General features: G+C 41.1%; 1 non-coding gene across 1 annotated transcript; it reads left to right on the top strand.

Moving 5' to 3' along the window:
- Positions 1-961: 961 nt before the first annotated feature.
- Positions 962-1,108, top strand: LOC128593214 (small nucleolar RNA SNORA41). The gene has a single exon (XR_008382289.1). It is a non-coding gene; the product is annotated as a small nucleolar RNA SNORA41 (small nucleolar RNA).
- The last annotated feature ends 8,509 nt before the right edge of the window (positions 1,109-9,617 follow it).

The raw sequence follows: 9,617 nt of genomic DNA, 5'->3' as shown, positions 1-9,617 counted from the left end.
AGAGAGCTTTATTGTGTAATAACACCAAGCAAAGGTTGGGAGTGTCCAGGGATCAAGTGTAGACAGACATTATTTTGATGGGCCTGAAAGCGATGCTGCTATTATTGTACCAAGAGGGTACACAGCTTCACTCTCAGCAGAGTTAATTAGATGCCTCAAAGTAGCGATGACAATGAAGAAGAGGTGGCTGAAGAAAATGCAGAGTTTGGATCTTTGGGAAGTCGAGGCAGCCTGAAATTCACTTTTGAAATGAGCTCAGGGGTAGAGTGACCCTGAGACTCCTGGTTTGGAAACAGCAGGAGGTGGCATTGGAGAAGCTGCTGGCTGCCAGCCAACCTGGCTGAGCAGTCTGCTGAGAGGGGCAGAACAGTTGCTGATGGAAGGTGTCAAGAGCACAATGCTGGCCTCTCTTTACCTCCACCATCCTCCACGATCTAGATAGTATCCTACCCTTGGCTTCAGATACACTGTGGTGGTGGTTGGTGCAGGGTCTATGGGAGGCGGAGAGGAGGAGATGGGGAAACCAAGGTCAGGTGGAGAAAGGCTCACGAGAGCAATGGAGGGCACTTTGGAATCTTCCCAAAGCACAGATGGAGTAATATTCAAGGACCCAGGATGTTATTCTTCCTCTCTTCCTGCCACTTTCAGCTTTGATACGGCTGTTCTGTGTTGCAACCTCAAGTCTCATGACAATGTCTAGAGTGAATGATTGACGATGTTAGTTTATACCCAACTATTGCCCACAGCAGAGAGCAGTGAGCTGCTGCAATGCCTGTACTGCATAGATTTCCATATCTTCTTCTGAAAGGGAAATTCTTTCCTCTTTTTTTCTCTCCCTTCCCTTCCCATTCTTCTTCTTCTTCCTCTCTCTGACCTTCTCCTCCTGTCTCTGTCTGTGTCTCTCTGTTTCTGTTTCTTTCCTCTGTTGATGTTGGTTTTCTATTTTCATTAACTTGAATCTCACCACCCAGGTGGCAGTCATTAATTTTAAAATTGTTACATAAGGTGGGAAACATGTGGCATTCCTCTGTGGGAAAGAAACTGTTAACACAGTTAAACACCTCTTTCTTAGCAAAACAGAAAGTGGGTGAATGTGTGACAGACAGAAGAGAGAAAAAAAAAAAGAAAAAAATGGTGGGAGACATATTGTGATACGCCTTTTGGGGGCAAGGTACAGTTGTAAGAGGGACTATACTCAACAAATGCTATCAGTGTAACCTGGTTTCTTGTACCCTCAATGAATCCCCAACAATACAAAAAAAAAAAAAAGGTGGGAGACATGGTATACTCCAGCTTTGGGGCGATGGAGTGGTCACTCAGTGGCAGAGGACTTACCCCAGCTAACCTTCTGGGCCACACTCACTGCTTTGCCACTAACGCCTTCATTTTTCCTCATGTTGCCTCAATTAACTGTGAAAGTAAAGGTATCCTTTAACACACAGCTGTGAGAATCACCAGGCCAAATGCTAGATTCTTTGGCATATGCTGTACTTAGGAACAACACAATTTTTCTTCACTTACCGTCATGACTGCTAAAGAGAGGGGTATCGAGCTCTTGGATAGCAAGGCCCTGGGGAAGTGAAGATAGTTAGGCAAATATTAGTTCATCCGTGGTGATCCTCTCCTTTGTGTACACTCTGAACTAAAACAACAGCCTCTTAGCAGAGTGGTTGAAGTTAAAGTGTTCTGACACACATTTAAAAAAGGACATTTGAAACAGCCATTTGCCTCTGTGGTATACAAAGCCTCTCAAAGTCTCAGGAAGGATGACACTAATGTGCTCTTAAAGTATCTGCTTCTTGCATGGGTATAAAGTTAAATGGAAGTCCTTCGGTGATAGTGGGATTCTGAAGGTGATAAAAGACAAGGAAATATTCTAGAGCAAAGTGCCTTCTTTGCTGTCTGAGAGTGAATACCTTAGCAAAGAAATACTGGACTTAAACAGGCTAAATTCATTATTTCTTCCTACTGCTAACATTTTGTTTGGATAACTGAAAAAGATGAAGTGGAAAAGGGAGCCATTCACGTCTCATATGGGAGGAAAGTCCTGGTTCTGTCTGATGTTGGGCAACCAATTTTTCTAGGCCTGGTCCTTCTAGTGAAAATATTACCTTTGTGTCTCTGCCAATGGGTGCGTTCTCATTTGCGATTCAGGATTATTTGTCCTGTTGTGGTTGTTTTATGCTCTTTTAGAATTCTTCCCTTCTTCTTTAGTATTTGCTTGGCTTTCAAACTCCAGCTCATGATGTACATGCCATAGTTTTCTAGAAGATGAAGCTAAAAGGCATTGGCTCTTGGCTTCATTTCCATGAAAGTTGCTCTTTGTTTGAGGTTACACACATCTTCCCATTTGGAAATAGATATGTGCATCTCTCTCTTGGAATCAGACGGTGAGTTAATAAGGCCTCCTCCTTGGAATGGAGCCAGTGCTAAATACCTTTCATTGTGCATTAAGCTGAGGCATGAGAGAATGACATCCAGCGATACAGACTGGGCATTTGGGTTCTGAGCTAATCTGTGGGCCTGCTCCAGGGCCTGAGGGCGAGAGGGCTGGCCCACCGGATTCTCGTTGTAGTGGGTCCAAGTTGCCCAGCTTTGTGACACTAGATGAACCTCCAGAACACACCAAGATCATACTGAATTTGCCAGGATTCGAGGGATGAACAGATGCTTTGGGGGGTTTCTTTCCACCATGTCTGCCTTTTTCTTCCTGAAGCATACCTACTTTAGGTGTTTTGAAATGCACAGGAGAAAATGTAGGAGTCCAGAGTATCGCAATATTTGAGAGAGTCCCACACAGGACCCTGGTGAAAATTTAGTTTTATGCAATTCTATAAGTGCTCACCCTGCTCAAATGGGTTTCTATGTCTTCATGAATTCCTCTTTTGGTGGTGGTTCCAAAAAGTTTCCCCTAGAATTCTGGAAACTTCTATGATCCACAGTCACATCCTCCAGTGTTCCTCCAAATTTTCAGAGTCTTAATAAGGAGGCCAAGTATTTACTTGAGTCACTCTCATCTGTGTCTGGCTTTTGGCCTACAAGAGTGCTAGGTGCCTTCCAACCTCTTCACCTGCTCTAGAATCTTAATTGGCAGGCGGTCGTGGTTCAGAAAACTGAAGGTGATTGGTGCTTGAGAAGAAAAGGATGGATCACTAAAGTATCTTTCCCTAAAAATAATGATTCATTCCCTTTTTACTCTCCCATAAGAGGACTGTTAATTTAAACTGCAATTAACAAGGACTTATCAATCTCAATCTTGTAGTCAAATCAAATTGGGTGTATGTGAATGTACATTGCTTTTATGTCCCTTGTCCATTATAACCTGTGTATTCACTCAATTCATAGCCGTGACACAGATCTGACATCAGAAGTGAGAGATCTGACGTCTGAAGTGAGAAACTTGTTTCTTTGCTTCTCACTATCCAGACTATCACTTCTCTTAGGACATTTCTCTAACTAGTTTTGAAATTCTCTATTAAACAGCCTTTTATATCCCAAGGAATATTTGAATAGTACAGAAAATTTTTAGAAACTGCATAAAATTTGGTTTTCAGAGCAGAAACAATTCATAATTAAATCCATGTATTTATTCCTTTGTCAGTGAGTTTGGAAACTCAGTGTCAACAGATGGGCAAGTCGGAACTTTCTCAGTTAGGGACAAGTGTAATGAACCACTTATGATAGATATTCGAAGTGGTCTCTTCAATAAAGCATTTATATGAAGAAAGAGTATATGGGAAAGAACAAAAGTATATATAAAAATGACATTTTCAGATATAGAGTATAACTAGTAAATTACTTTGAGTTGGCTGGTTGACAAGAGATTGATGATATTGCAATCATGACATTTAGTATTACTTATTTTTCTAAACTAACAGCACTTAAGTTTTTTTTTAGCATCCAAAGAATGAAGATATAATAGTTGCACAGACAGGATCATATTTTGAAGTCAAATAGTCCTTTATTTGAAATAATCTTTGCATAAGCTCCTTCAACTTTGAGTCTAAGTTATTATTAAGATAGATAAGAATACCTGACTCACATACTAGTTATGAGAAATACATATGAAATCATCAGAAAAATGCAAATAAAAACACCCTGAGATAGCACCTAACCCCAGTGAGAATGGCCCATATCACAAAGTCCCAAAGCTGCAGATGCTGGTTTGGATGTGGAGAGAAGGGAACAGTTTTACATTGTTGGTGAGACTGCAAACTAATACAACCTCTTTGGGAAGAAGTATGGAGAATCCTTGAAGAACTCAAATTAGACCTCCCATTTGATCCCACAATCCCATTACTGGACATCCATCCAGAAGAAAAAAAAATCATTTTATCATAAGGACATTTGCACTAGACTATTTATTGCAGCTCAATTTCCAGTTGCCAAGATGTAGAAACAACCTAAATGCTTATCAACCCAGGAATGGATTAACAAACTGTATTATACGTATACCATGGATACATATATACTACTATTCAGCCATAAAAAGATGGAGACCTTACATCTTTTATATTAACCTAGATGGAGTTGAAATACATTATTTTTAGTAAAGTATCACAAGAGTGTAAAAGTAAGCATCCATTGTACTCAATACTAATATGAAACCAGTAGACGATCTAATGCACACCCACATAAGAGGAAAACTCAATTCAATTCAAGAAGGGAGAAGGGGGACGGAGGGGGAGGATAGTGGAGAAGGGAGTGGGGTTGATGTGCTCCCACCTAATGGGCACAATGTGGCGGTGTATGGCACACCTCCTAGGGATGGGACACAGCTACAACAGGGTCTGTACCTAACAAATATAAACATTGTAACCTAATTCTTTGTACCTTCAAATTAACCTGAAATTAAAATAATAATTATGGTGCCACATATAAAGCAGGAAATATACCACCTGGCACATAGTAGGATACAGCAAAAGGTAATAACTATTTTTATTATTTTTGTTGTCATTATTGTTTAAATCTAGATGATCTACACAAGCATTCCTTCATAGCTATTTTGCTAGGCATTCCTTCTCACACAGTCTCCTCTCCTGGGTGCTAACCTCCTGGTTCTGTAACCCAGCCTGCTAAGCTTCCCAGGTGAGGTGCTTCCACACAGGAAAGCTTCTTGGTCCTTCTTACAGGCTCTTTTGCAGGTAAGACCTTTGGTTTCCTGGAGATTTTCTAGGATCTGTAGAGTCTCCTGCCCAAAAGGAGGCTGTCAATTATGACAATTCCAGGTTTTACAGCTCTTTAATGAGGGCCAATAATTTAGGGTAGTAGAAGATCAGAATTAGTGAAAGAAAAACTGTACCAGACACTTGTTGGTTGTCTGCTTGGCACCCCTGTTTTGCTACCCACTCTATTCTTTTTTTTTTTCTTTTTTGTGGTTTTTGGCCGAGGCTGGGTTTGAACCCACCACCTCCAGCATATGGGACTGGCGCCCTATCCCTTTGAGCCACAGGCACCACCCTACCCACTCTATTCTTAAAAGGTGTGAAAGGAGAATCCATTTTGCAGATTATCTGGTGATTTCATCTCAGAAATGTTTCTTAAAGTCAGCCTCACCTGCTGGTGTCTCAGTTAAATGCTCCTGGACTATTCCAGTAGCCTGGGAGTCTCTGAGTTCTATCTTCTTCCTTCTCCAATCGCTTCTTTACACTGTTCAGCCGTGCACTCATCCAATGAGTAATACTAAGTCCCCTGATGTGTCAGGCACTGGACTGAACATAAGTGGTAAATAGTCTTCAGGAATGTCAGAGGCTGGGATCCATGTGCAGCCAAGGCCAGCCTCTTTGTCCTTCTCTCTCCACCTGCATCTTGTTGGGCAGATTTAGTGTGTGTATATGGACCTTTGAGGAGGGTGGGAGAGATGGAAAGTTATAGTGTTTGGATCCTACCATGTCCCTTGAAATAAATGTGAATACCTATGATTAAACAAGTAAGGATCAAAGAAATTATTTTCACGACAGTATCACTTTGTGCACTTTTGGACACAAACAATTGTTTTGGAGCCCCAGTAATAAGAGTTAGGGTGAGAGCCTTTCTACGTCTCTCTGCATGGAAACTGGCATCTCTCTAGAATGTTGCAGAGCAGTGGATCCCTTGGTTGATAGGAGGACCAGCATCATTGATACTGAGGTTTCCTTAAGCAGCTTTTTAGGCAGTGAGCATGGACAGACAGAAGCCAGACCAGTGGAGGAGAACTTGACTGATCACTGGTGACTGATCGATAGTCTTGTTTTCAAAGTTGAGCCCTCAGAAAAAATGTGCATACATAGAGGACAAAACCCCCTGAGATTCTGCAGTGACATTGGGTTCTGGGGTCATTGTAACTGGGCCACCTACGTCAATGCACCTAAATTATACTTTCAGGCTTTTAGAAACTACAACCATGGGGTCCACTTTCCCCAGGAAATTTGAACGTATTTATACCTGACTTTGGCAGCCCCATTTCAAACTTTCCAGACTAGTATGTAAAGCTCTTCACAATCTGACCTCAACCACCTTCTCCCCATTCAGCCTGTTGTCCAGCCACTTCCTTTCTCCATGTTCTCAAATTATTGCCTTATACCTCTCTCCCGATTTCCTACATATTTCCCACATGAATTTGTTTCTGATTTATTTTCATAGTTTCTCTGTCTTAGTCCATTTTCTGTTGCATATAGCAGAATATGTGAAACCAGGTAAATTATAAAGAAAGAAAATTTATTGCTTATAGTTCTGGAGGCTGTGAAGCCCAAGGTTTCAAGGCCATACCTGGTGAGGGACCTCCCAATGGTGGAGACTTCTCTGTGGAGTCCTGAGGTGGCGCAGGGCATCACTTGGTGAGGGGCTGAGTGTGCTAGTGCATGCCTCTCTCCCTTTTCTTATAAAGCCACCAGTCCTACTTCCCCATAGCCTACTAACCCATTAACTCATTAATCCATTAATCCATCAATAGATTAATCCATTTATGAGGGCAGAGTGACTCAATCACCTTTCCAAGGCCCCACCTCTTAATACCATCTCATTGGAAATTACATTTCAAGGGAAATTGGGGGGAAAGAGGGCAAACATCAAACCATAGCACTGTCTTTTAGTTAATGAAATAACTGCTTCTCTTGTCTTGCTCACTAACCCACATAAAATCTCCTTGGAGGTGGGCCAGGAGCCATGATTTAGATTCTAAGTAAGTACTTGTTGAATAAATGTATAAACTTAATGAGGCCCAAGAAACTCAGGATAGTAGAAGATCAAAATTGGCAAAAAATAAGCCAACCAAGTCTTTAAAATTAGATAAGTACTTGGTTGTCTACTTAGAATCCATTGTTTTGTATTCTTCTCTAACAAATGGTTGATTTTTACTTCTTCCACACAGCTGAGATGCTCCTGAGGAAGCAGTCCCGTCAGTCCAATCAGAGTAACAATGCAAGTCTGTCCTTAAAATGTATAGCAGACGCATCATCTCTGAATGTGTATCCTCAGATGATGGCACTGTCTACTGACCACGAGCACAGACAGGCTGAGGAGGGAGGTGACCCCCAAGGTGGGAGGGGGAGAGAGTTCAGTCCTAGTGGGGCCACTGAGGCCGAGGCAGAGGCAGAGTCTACTCTGAAGCCTGCCCCACTCTGGTCTCCATACTCCCCATGTCAGACAATCTCTTATCCTTTATGTTCTTTTGAGCTGGGTGTTTCTGTCTTTGCAATATAGTTCTAACTCCCTACCATAATTGTGGAAACAGGAACACAGGAGTCTGGATCAAGGAGCAAACTTTACAATCTGCTTCCTGAGAGTCTCTGCATGCCTAGTTCAAACCTTTTTTTTTTAGTTAAACAAGACCTTATGAGCATTTTCGAATGTTGATAATGTGATGTGATGAGTTAAAAAAAAATCTTAAAAGGAAATCTTTGCTGTTCATGGGTTTGCTACTTGATATTGAACTTGACTCTATCTGCAATATGGCACAACAATTATTTAAATTTATATAGACATGTCTTGTGAACATAATGTGCAAATATATACAAATATATTTGAGTTGGGTGCTTGAAACCTGTTTGTTTATTTAAGCAGGGGTGTAACTTTAGCATCTATATTTTCCCCCCCCTGAAAACTGCTGAGACCAGATTATAGGGAAAAGTCATAAAGTCATAATTCTGAGTAGACAGCATCTAATTCTATAAAACCTGGTGGGAACTACACATTAACTGTCTTATCAGTAGCCATGTGATGAAGATGAAACACGATTGAGAGTTTACAAAAAGTGCTTTAGATAATTTTTATTGTAGTCAACTTTAATCAAAAGGGTTATGGGCACAAAAAGATGTGTTATCAAAGGGATAAAAACGCACTCGGGCATACATAGTACATGTTTGGTTGCAAAATATAACGTAACATTTTCAAATTCTCCCTCGGTGATGCCTTGCTCTTGCAATACATTGCTTAGCAATCCGTCTGCATGCTGGCTGGTGATCCCCTGATGAATTGCACAGGCAAGTCATGCTTACCATGGTAAAGCTCTGTTAAGCATCTCACAGTCTAAATAAACTCCCTGCAATGATTTGGGAGCCAGTATAAGGCAAAGTTTATCATTTTTGGTTCCTCATGACGAATCAGGAAGAACATTCTGTTTACTTCTGCAAAGAAGTGCTTTTGATGGGTCCAGTTCCTGAACACGGCAGGGAGTCCCAACTGCTTAACATTGGGAGGTGGGGAATGTTCTCACTTACGCTTTCTTTCTAGAATGCTATTCTTTCCTGCTCTTTACCTCTCCTTGAACAACGGCTGCATACACATCACTTACCCTGACACTCAGGAAACAGACAAATAGCCTTTTCTATTGCTGCCATAAATGCCACTCGATGGACCAGCCACTAGGTCATGCTCATGTGCAGTGCAATCTGTTCCTCCCTCATGGGCTCCAGCCTCACCCTCATAATGAGCGGGGCAGGAGGCGTCCCTTGGGAGCCTGTTGTTCTGCACTTGGGATGTTAGCGGCTGGTAAACATAAAACCATTATTTTCCAAGTAAGTTGGCTGGACAAACTTAATTTACAAGTTGGGAAATGTTTGTCAGCCAGGATCAAATTCAATAGGTAGAATTCATTTCTTTATGATCTATAAAAGAATATTGAAATTTGGAAAGCATTCTGATGCTTTTGTTTGCTCATAGAATATAATGCTTTCAAGGCCATCTCTCCACTCCATATAATCCTTCTTTTTCCATATTTTCTTAAAAGAAAACCCATCCTCTCTTCCCAGACTCTGTAAGGGGGCATAAAACAAAACTTCCAAAGTTGACATTGTGAGACAGATGATGGAGTGACTTGAAGACAAAGGTTGGAATATAAATCATAGTAGAGAATAAACTATAAAATTATTTTGTTAGTCACCAGAAATATAGGAATAAACATACAAGGAATCTCAGTAGATTTCACATTTAAAAAGTAAGCTGTATCATCCCATTCTGAAATTAGGACGTAGTGCTATTTTTTTAAACTGTTCAGCAAACCATACCCATAGTCCAGTGTTGCCCCTTTCAAAATGTGCATGAATTGTATTTAGACAGAAGGATGTGGGTCGGATTTATGGTTTATTGTGCCCACTAGATCAGTGCAAAAAAGGCCATTCTTTGTAAAGCACGTCTGTCCT

The sequence above is a fragment of the Nycticebus coucang genome, chromosome 1, assembly GCF_027406575.1.
Source record: "Nycticebus coucang isolate mNycCou1 chromosome 1, mNycCou1.pri, whole genome shotgun sequence".
NCBI lineage: Eukaryota > Metazoa > Chordata > Mammalia > Primates > Lorisidae > Nycticebus > Nycticebus coucang.
Note: the sequence above shows the minus strand (reverse complement) of the source record. Positions and strands in the feature narration are given on the sequence as shown.